We start from the raw sequence: 9,900 nt of genomic DNA, 5'->3' as shown, positions 1-9,900 counted from the left end.
GGAGGAACAACTGAGGAGTGAGACAGACTGTTCAACCCAGGGTTCAATGCAGGAAAATAAAGCCTCAAAACCTCTGGCTGTGAAAACCTGTGGGGGGTTACGGTAGCAGAAGAAACTCCCAGCCTCACAGAGAGTGTGTTGGAGAGACCCACAGGGTCCTAGAACATACATAAAGTCACCCACCCGGGAATCAGTACCGGAAGGGCCCAGTTTGCTTGTGGGTAGCAGGGGAAGTGACTGAAAGCTGGCAGAGCTGAGCAAGGAGCATTGTTCCCTTTAAGACCCCTCTCCCACATTCAGTACCACTGTGCAGTGACATGGGTTGCCCTGCTCCAGTGAATACCTAAGGCTCTGCCCCTTATTACATAACACGTGTGTGGAGACAAAAAAATATGGTCTCAATGAATGAACAGATCAAACCTCCAAAAATAGAATTAAGTGATGAAGAGATAGCCAACATATCAGATGCAGAGTTCAAAACACTGGTAATCAGTATGCTCAAAAGAATGATTGAGTATGGTTGCAAAATGGAGGAAAAAGTGGAGGCTATGCAAAGTGAATTGAAAAGAAATGTACAGGGAACCAACAGTGAAGAAATGAAAACTGGGACTCAAATCAACAATTTGGAGCAGAAGGAAGAAATAAACATTCAATCAGAACAGAATGAAGAAACAAAAGTTCAAAACAATGAGGAGAGGCTTAGGAACCTCCAGGACAATTTTAAATGTTCCTACATCAGAATCATAGGGATATCAGAAGAAGAGGAAGAGCAAGAAATTGAAAACTTATTTGAAAAAATAATGAAGAAAAAGTTGCCCAATCTGGCAAAGGAAATAGACTTTCAGGAAGTCCAGGAAGCTCAGAGAGACCCAAAGAAATTGGACCCAAGGAAGCACACACTAAACCACATCATAATTGCATTACCCTATTAAAGATAAGGAGAGAATCTTAAAAGCAGCAAGAGAAAATGAGACAGTTACCTACAAAGAAATTCCCATGACTATCAGCTGATTTCTCAAAAGAAACCTTGAAGGTGAGAAGTGGCTGGAAAGAAATATTCAAAGTCATGAAAGTCAAGGACCTACATCCAAGATTACTTTATCAGCAAAGCTATCATTTAGAATGGAAGGGCAAATAAAGTGCCTCCCAGATAGGTCAAGTTAAAGAAGTTCATCATCACCAAGCCCTTATTATGTTAAATGTTAAAGGGACCTATCTAAGAAAAAAAAGATGATCAAGCCCATGAACAGTAAAATGATGACAAACACATAACTATTAACAACTGAACCTAAAACAAAAACAAAAACAAACTAAGCAAACAACTAGAACAGAAACAGAATCACAGAAATGGAGATCACGTGGAGGGTAATCAATGGACAGGGGGAGGAGGAGCATGGGGGGAAAGGTACAGGGAATAAGAAGCATAAATGGTAGGTACACAATAGACAGGAGGAGGTTAAGAATAGTATAGAAAATACTATTCTTTCAGTAATAATTTCTATAGTTCGTTACTAGAGAAGTGTCTCCGAACATTTAGAGCACCTGAAACTACAGAGAGGAGATGCAATGTTTTCTCCTGAGGGGGAAGCTGGCTTTTGGTGTTGCTTTTGTGACTGGTAATATTTCTTGATGATTGTTCTTCTCTTCCTTTGGAAGAGGAAGAGGGAGCGAACACAGTCTGAATGGTTACAAAAAGAATAGTATAGGTAATGCAGAAGCCATGGACATGAACTAAGGTTGGGGAATGCTGGTGAGAGGGCATTGCAGGGCAGAAGCAAATATAGGGGAGAAAAAAATGAAGCAACTGTAATAGCATAAGCAATAAAACATATTTTAAAAAACCTAAACAATGCAATTCAAATACAGGCAGAGGATCTCAATGGACATTTCTCTGAAGAGGGTATACAGATGGCCAATAGCCATATGAAAGGATGCTCACCATCACTAATCATCATGAAAATCCAAATTAAAACCACAATGAGATATCTCCTCAAGTGTGTCAGACTGGCCATCATCAATACATCAACAAACAAGTTGGATAGGTTGTGGAGAACAAGATACCCTCATGCATTGTTTGTGCATACAGATTGGTGCAGCCACTGTGGGAAATAATATGGTGGTTCCTCTAAAAACTAAAAATAGACCCAGCTATTCCATTTCTGGGTATTTTTCTGAAAAAAATCCAAAACATTAATTTAAAAAGATATCTGACCACTGTGTTCATTGCAGCATTATTTACGTTAGCCAAACTATAGAAGCAACATGAGTCCAAGGATAGAATATGGATAAAGAGTATGTAGTACATATAAACAATGGAATGTTAGTCATGAACAAGAATGAAGTCTTGCCGTTTGCAACAACATTGGTGGTATTATGCTAAATGAAATAGACAGAGAATGACAAATATTATATGATTTCACTTATATATGGAATCTAATAAAATAAATGAACAAATAAATCAGAAAGACTCATAGCTAAGACAGACTGATGTTAGTCAGATGGGGGGTTGTCGAAGGGATGGGTGAAAATAGTGAAGGGAATTAAGAAGTACAAATTGCCAGTTATAAAAACAGTCATGGAGATTTAAAGTACAGCACAAGAAATATAGTCAATAGCCCTGGCTGGTGTAGCTCAGTGGATTGAGCGCAGGCCTGTGAACCAAAGGATTGCAGTTAGATTCCCAGTCAGGGCACATGCCTGGGTTGCAGGCCAGTTGCCAGCAGGGGACGCATGAGAGACAACCACACATTGATGTTTCTCTCCCTCTCTGCTTCCCTTCCCCTCTAAAGATAAATAAATACAATCTTAAAAAAAGAAATATAGTCAATAATATTGTAACAGCTATGTGTGGTGTCAGATGGGTAACAGACTAATCAGGGAGATCACTTCTTAAGGTATAGACATGAATAAAGTATGTTGTACACCTGAAAGTATTGTAATATATTGTATGTCAACTGCAATTGAAACATAAATGTTTTTTAAAGGTTTCCAAGGGCTGGTGAGACAAATGAAATGTGACAGAGACTGTTAGTGGGAATAGGATTTCTTTGGGGAGGTGGCATGACGAAGGGACGGAAGTTCTAAAATCACAATGATGGTTGCACAACTCTAAATATATTAAAAACTATGGATGTACCTACTTCAAATGATTGATTAATAGCATGTAAATTATATCTTAACAAAGTTGTTAAAAAACCACTGAGATATGAATTTTTATTCCTCAGACTGGCAAAATTAATGCAAGTTAGGGGACGGTCTCTCTCATAATTGTTGATAGAAGTATAACTAGTGCCCACTGTTTTTGAAGAGCACTTTGGCAATCTCTACCAGAATTTAAAAAGCATATACTCTTTGACCTTGCTTCCATTTCCAAGTCTATGACAGTGATTTTTAACATTTTTCACCTCATGGCACACATAAATTGATCACTAAAATTCTGCAGCACACCCAAAAATATGTTTTTTGCCAATCTGACAAAAAAAAACAGGTATAATTTTGATTTATTCACACCAGATAGCTGTTATTGTATCACTATTGCCATTTTTTAAATTTGACACCCTAAGAGAAAAAAGGTCAGTGCTCCTGACTAAATAGTCAGGTATTGCATGTTTTTAAAATTCTTGTGGCCCACCAGTGTGCATAGCAGTTGAAAATTGCTCACCCATGGAAATACTCAATAGTACACTAAGTTGTTTGCTGGAGCATTATAAGAACAAAGAAATTGGACGTAGCTCTGGCCGGTGTGGCTGTTAGTCGCAGTGTCTCCAATAACCAAACTTTGTGGGTTTGATTTCCAGTCAGGGTACATAACCTAGGTTGCAGATTTGATTCCTGGTCTGGGCATGTATAGTCACTAGTTCAGGTGCATTTGGAGGCAACCAATCAATGCTTCTTTTTTGTATTGATGTTTCTCTCTCTCCCATCCTGTCTCTCTAGAAGCAATGTCTTTGGGTGAGAATTTAAAAAAGAAACTGGACATAAAAACATTGTCAGAGAATGCAATCATGCAATGGAGCAAAACACGGCCATTAAAAACAATGTGATAGATTAGACTCTGTTAATGTGGAAAGACCCATAGATACGTGTTTTAAGTGGAAAAAATTTGCAAGGTACAAAATAGTGGGCAGAGTGTGATTCTCTTTTCATCATTAAAAATGCTGCTTTATCAAGGTGTTCTGGAATTGAATGCAAAAAGTGGTGTGAAAAGGACCACTCTTTCCTCAACTGTGAAAGGGACTGCCAAAGAAAAGATTTTAGTTTTTATTCTATCTTTTGGAACTGTTCGAAATTTCTAAATGTGTGCTTATGTTAACTTTCTTTTTAAAATATCACCGGAATTATCTGCTTGGTGACATTACAAACCATTTTCATTTTCTTTATGCTTTTCTATATGGAAAAAGAAAACCTTTTAAAATTTCCTGGATTCCAGAAGAATGAGATGATTCTCTGTGTGTGTGTGTGTGTGTGTGTGTGTGTGTGTGTGTGTGTGTTATACTATAGTTTCCTAAGAGGATCTCCTGCTTTGGGCCTGGGTTTCTCATCCTCAGGAAAAAGTAGTAGAATGCGCTGGGGTGTTTACTGGCTTTCGTAGCCGGAGACCAACATTTTACTGAGTGTTTGCCTGAATGTTTCTCTAGAGGCAGCTCTCACCTCCTCCCAGCCCTTCCTTGCCCTGCTAATCTGGTGTAAAGCCAGCTCATATTGGGCAGGGAGTGGGGCTTGAGGGTCTGGATGAGGAGACAGGAACAGGGTCACTCCTCAGAAACAGCAAAGTGCACATGCAGGAAATTGTCCCAGAGGATGCTTTGTGGGTGCAGAAGCAGCTGGCTAGAGCCTACTTTCTAAGTAGGGCTGCGGGGGTCTTGAAGACTGGTGCCAGGTGGACCCAGCCCCTGATACCAGTTGAGTCCTGGAGCCACATACGTGTGTGTCTGGGAGTTGGTTGGGGGCACCTGTGTCTGTGCTTCCACATGTGTTTGTGATTTACAGGTCTGCGTTTCATGTATGTGAAAAGCAGCTTTACTGTTAAGCTCCAGGGACCTCACATACTCCCTTTCCAAGGCTCTGCCTTCAATTTGTATTTAGTTTTAATCTTCTGATTTGGAAAAACTCCCCCTCCCCACTGAATAAACATCAGGCCAAACCTGCTCCTGACATATTTGTATCATGCCGTCACATGTTTATCGTGCCCATGTATGTCTGCCTCCCTCCTTTCTCTCCTCCTCTTCCTGTCTTTCTTCCCTCCTTCCTTTCTTCTTTCCATATTTGTGTTTCAGGAACTTCCCTTTCTGGGAAAGAGGTACAATAATGGGGAAGACACTCAATTCCAGAGAGGTTCAGGGGTCCACACAAGCATATTGTGGGGCACCTGACCTTGAACCTGGGACAATCAGGAAAACAAATACTGGAAGAATTGAAGAATTGGCAGGGGTGGCCAGACCTGAATAGATATGGCGGAAAATACTGTGTTTGCGTGACTACGAGTATCTGTGAGTGCCTGTACCTGTCTTGCATGCGATGAGGTGGGTGCGTGCCTGTGGCTTGTGGGTTATTTTTGTCCCTCTCCATTGGTGCAGCTGAGGGAAAATCTGAGGGCATGTGTGCTGTTGGCCTCCAGTGGCAGAGGCCAGGCAGTGATGTGGGCTAACGAGGAATTCATTAGCTAAGGAATTCCCTCTGGGCCAGTCCTTCTGTGGGAGCAAAGTGCTAAGAGCCCAGAGATGAGAGTGATGATTTCATCCATCCCAGGGGATCCAAACATCCCCACTGGTCTTGAGAGGCCCTGCCAACCTCTTCTAAGGCTGAGGCTGGGTACTCTAACAGTTGTAACGATTTCTCATCCTTTGGACACCTCCTGGTCACAGGCCGGATTAGCTTTTTGATTTGGGGTATGGTGTAAATGATAGGCAGAAGTGGCCAAGCCTGAGTGTCAGGTTTCCATGGTGATGGGCCCTGTGAGTGCTCTATGTTAATAAGATGTTTGCAGGCAGTACTGAGTACAGGGTCAGTTTTCAAGCCCAATTCACTTCTATTACAGAGTTGGCTCAGAAACGGCTGTTGAAATATCCAAGGTCACCTAAAACACTAGGGTTTATTCTCTACTTACTCTCCACTCCCCAGATCCACTTGCCACAGTTTTCCACCTTGCTTTGTGTCCCCCAGTGAAGCTGCCCCCTGTGGACACCATTACCTGAGCTTGCTTGGTGTCGCCCCCAGGCTGGCTTCTGCCGATGGGAGGTGCCAGTGGGCATCAGAGAGCACGAGGAGAGAACAAGTTGGGATATTTCCCCACTTACCCCCAATTTTGGCAGTGGCTGTGTTTCTCTGTAGACACTGCTCTTCTCAGGGGACCCCTGACCCATAGCTGCAGCTCTCCCTGGTTCCAGGAAACCACACTTCCCCTCCTCCCTTTACCTTTAGTGGGTGGTCTCCCACTACTGCCAGCCCAGGTAATGCACCGTCATCTGTCGACTCCCTTAACCTCCACACAAACCTCAGGTAAACTGCCTCTTTATGTAACTCTTTTCAGTAAACCCTACCAAATGGGTCCTCCTGCTAGAACCCAGTGCAGTTTCCCATGTGGTAAGAAGAAAATATACTTTTTCTGCTTCTTGATCACAAGCTCCTTCTGACCTCAAGACCTTTGCACTTGCAGTTTCTTCTGCTTATTTAAAAGTCATCTATTCATCAATAAGATAATGTGGAGAGCCAAGCAGGATAATGCCTGCCAAGGCAGTTGGAAGCGGGCCTTGGGTCAGCACAGCTGCCCTAGGCCACGGAAGACTGCCTGATAGATTGTTGCAAGAAAAGAATGACTTGGCTGCTTGCTATATCACTGTACCAAGAAGGAGCAGCAAATGTTTTTTTAAAATAAAATGTACCTAGCCTTGCAGTTTGTCTTTCTCATGCTTTGCTTCAAAGCTGGCTCAATATATACAGCCTGACTTCACCAATAAACAGTTCCCTCCTCTGCATCCCAGAGAAGGGACTCCACCTGACCCCGCTTTGACTCTGTCTCTTTATTTCTCAGTCCCCCATCACCTTCCCTCGGGACCTCACTGATCCAGCTGCATGGGTTGCAGCAGATAACAAAACACATTTTATGTATTTACCAGTGTTTGTCACTCACTAAGTGCTTAACAAATACTAGTTAATGTTGTTATTGTTGCTGTTGTGTTAAATATGTATAAAATTGCTAGGCACCAGAATGGAAACCATGTTTACTTGATGTTAAAGAGCGTGGTTTTAATACTGTGTCAGTTTAACTAATATTGAAATATTGCACCTGTGCCAATTATTATTCATCTTTGGTGCATTTCTATAGTTAATGTTGTCCTTCGCATGCCTGTATTTTTCAGAAGAAGAGTTATGGTTTGGGGTTTTCCTGATTCACTTTAAGTTGAATTATATTCTAAGATTGCATAAAAGGGGGAAATAATAACTATACAGTATCTAGCTTTATCGCAATGACATTTAAAAATAACACACAAGGTCTGTCCAGAAGGTATCCAGTCATGTACCATGAAAAATAGAAACATTTATTGAAGAAGATAGAAGGTACAAGAAGCATTGTACATAGGATAATGATGCCTCAGTCCCCTTCAAAGTAGGCACCGTGGGACCTCACACAGTTCTCCCAGTCGCCATCAGCTGCCCTGTTGTATTTTCCTGAATCTTATCAATGGTCTGAAATCTCTTCCCTTTCAAAGGTGATTTTAGTTTTGGGAAAAGCCAAAAGTCACAGGGCACCGAATCTGGGCTGGAGAGGGGCTGAGTCACCTGGGTGACTTGAAGTTTCTCTAAACAACTCTGCATTAGCCATCATGTTGTCCCGACAAAGCTGCCAGTCACCGGTTGCCCATAGCTTAAGCCTTCTGAGTCATCCAAACAGTTTCTGCAGAGCAATGTTCAAGCTTAACACAAAATTTGATGCAGATTTATTGCTCTACCCACTCAGTCACTTTGAATGCAACGTCCACACAGTACACATGCTCTCTCAATCACATCTACCGCCCTCCCGGACTAGCACAGTGAGGTTGTCATTGTTCACACATGCACATTACAGTCCACTCTCTTTAGCTACCAGGTTACATCATTGTCACACAAACTGTTTTCGTTATAGTAAAAATGGCTGGACCTTTTCCAGACAGACCTCGCATGCATGAATTTTAAAATAAAGTAAATTTAATGAAATAAAATCTACATAATTAAAAAATCAAAACAATCATCTCTTCAAAGGGCCTTCCTGACCACTGTCTAAATCAGGGGGCCCATCGTGCTCTCTCACCATAGCACTTAACACATTTTGTAACTATGATCATCTCCTAGTTAATGTTTGTCTCTCCCACTAAACTGTGAGTTTGACAAGGATTTTGGATCTGGCCTGCAGAGTTCACTGCCTATGTCCCTGTGCAGTCAATGAGCACATGCTAAGATTCTGTAACAAAGAGGCCCCCCAAAACACACAGCCTACATAACATGGTTTATTTCTCCCGAGGTGATAGCGTTGTAATGGGAGATGCCCCCCACGGCCCCCCAAATGGGGGAGGGGTTGGGGAGCACCAAAACCAGCACATTAGCAGCAGGCACATTGCAGCTGCCTAACCAGCATATATCACCCTTGCTACAGAACAGACCCGGGTGGGGGAGTGGTGAATGATGTGCTATTACCGAATAGACCCCCACTGTGCTCCGGGAATGCCCCCACCCCGCACTAGGTTCACCTTGCCCTCTGCAAGGGAAAAACAGCTCTCAATTCCAGAGATTGGTGAAAAGAAAAGGAATTACTTATTTAAGTTATACAGACTTAGAGTAATGACTTAATGTCATTAAAATACTAAAGTCCTTTAGAATACCCAGAGATGCATCCAGTCTTTCCTTCTCCCCCTGCCCAGTCTGGGGTACCGTATCTCAGGTAAAGAAATAGAAGTCCGTGATTCAGGTTCCTGGCACCATCAGCTGTGTCACTGCCACAATCTCCAGGTAATCCAAAACCATGCAGCACCTTCTCATGGCCCACCAGCAACCTTTTCTTCCCACCAAGGTCTCTCCTGCTTCCTAGGCTATGTGGCAAAAGGTAGCACCCCAAAGCCACATGGTCCTGACTCTCACCAAAGCCACACAGTCTCCCCTTCCATGGCTGCTGCGCCTGGGTTTAAATCCTGGCACCAATCTTCCTCTGCAGCCCCATTTCTGATTCCTCCCACAGTCAGTTACACCTGCCAGCATTCCCATATTTGTCCAGCTTTACTGGGCTGCCACAGTAAGTCTGAGGAGACATGGCCCCATGGCGTGGAGCCAATCATCTTCAAGCTGTCACTCAGGTGCTATAACCAGAGGGAGTGCCTCCCAGTTACATCCCGGGTGGAAGTCACTTCCATCCCCCTGGCTCAAAGGGTGGCCACAGCTACTTAACATATCCATGAAGCCGGTTAAAGGCTCTAAATATGTTAAATGACCATGCCAGAGGTTAGCTGCAAAGCTGTTGCTATACAAAATAGCTCTCAATAGCCCTGCTCCATGTGTCCCAGCTCCCAGTTCAGACTTGTGGGGGTGAGAACATCATATATATATATTTCTAATATTTCCTGGATACTCTGAGTTCTGGACCCTATTACAAATCCCTATTTGGGGGGCCCCTGGCTGCACCCTGTATCACTCTGGAAACCAGGGCAACAACATGGGATTCTGGGGGAAGCCTTTAAATAGGAGGGTGTGAAGAAATGCAGCCATCCTTGGATCTCCCCTTTTTTCTGGCGGGCCCCTTGGGGGCTAAAGTTTCTAGGCCGCAGGCCTGCATGCTCTAAGTGGGCACTAGGCCTGTAAGAGGAGAGGGGAAGAAGCTCTGGACAGTGGGCCAGAGGCATGGCTGGGCAGCAAGCCCTGCACCCCTCCCCTGCA

General features: G+C 43.1%; 1 non-coding gene across 1 annotated transcript; it reads left to right on the top strand.

Moving 5' to 3' along the window:
• Positions 1-1,468: 1,468 nt before the first annotated feature.
• Positions 1,469-1,687, top strand: LOC119065466 (small nucleolar RNA U3). Its single transcript, XR_005085598.2, has one exon. It is a non-coding gene; the product is annotated as a small nucleolar RNA U3 (small nucleolar RNA).
• The last annotated feature ends 8,213 nt before the right edge of the window (positions 1,688-9,900 follow it).

The sequence above is a fragment of the Artibeus jamaicensis genome, unplaced genomic scaffold (genome assembly GCF_021234435.1).
Source record: "Artibeus jamaicensis isolate MK-2021 breed Jamaican fruit bat unplaced genomic scaffold, CSHL_Jam_final contig_793, whole genome shotgun sequence".
Classification (NCBI taxonomy): Eukaryota; Metazoa; Chordata; class Mammalia; order Chiroptera; family Phyllostomidae; genus Artibeus; species Artibeus jamaicensis.
This window is presented reverse-complemented; position numbering and strand designations above follow the sequence as displayed.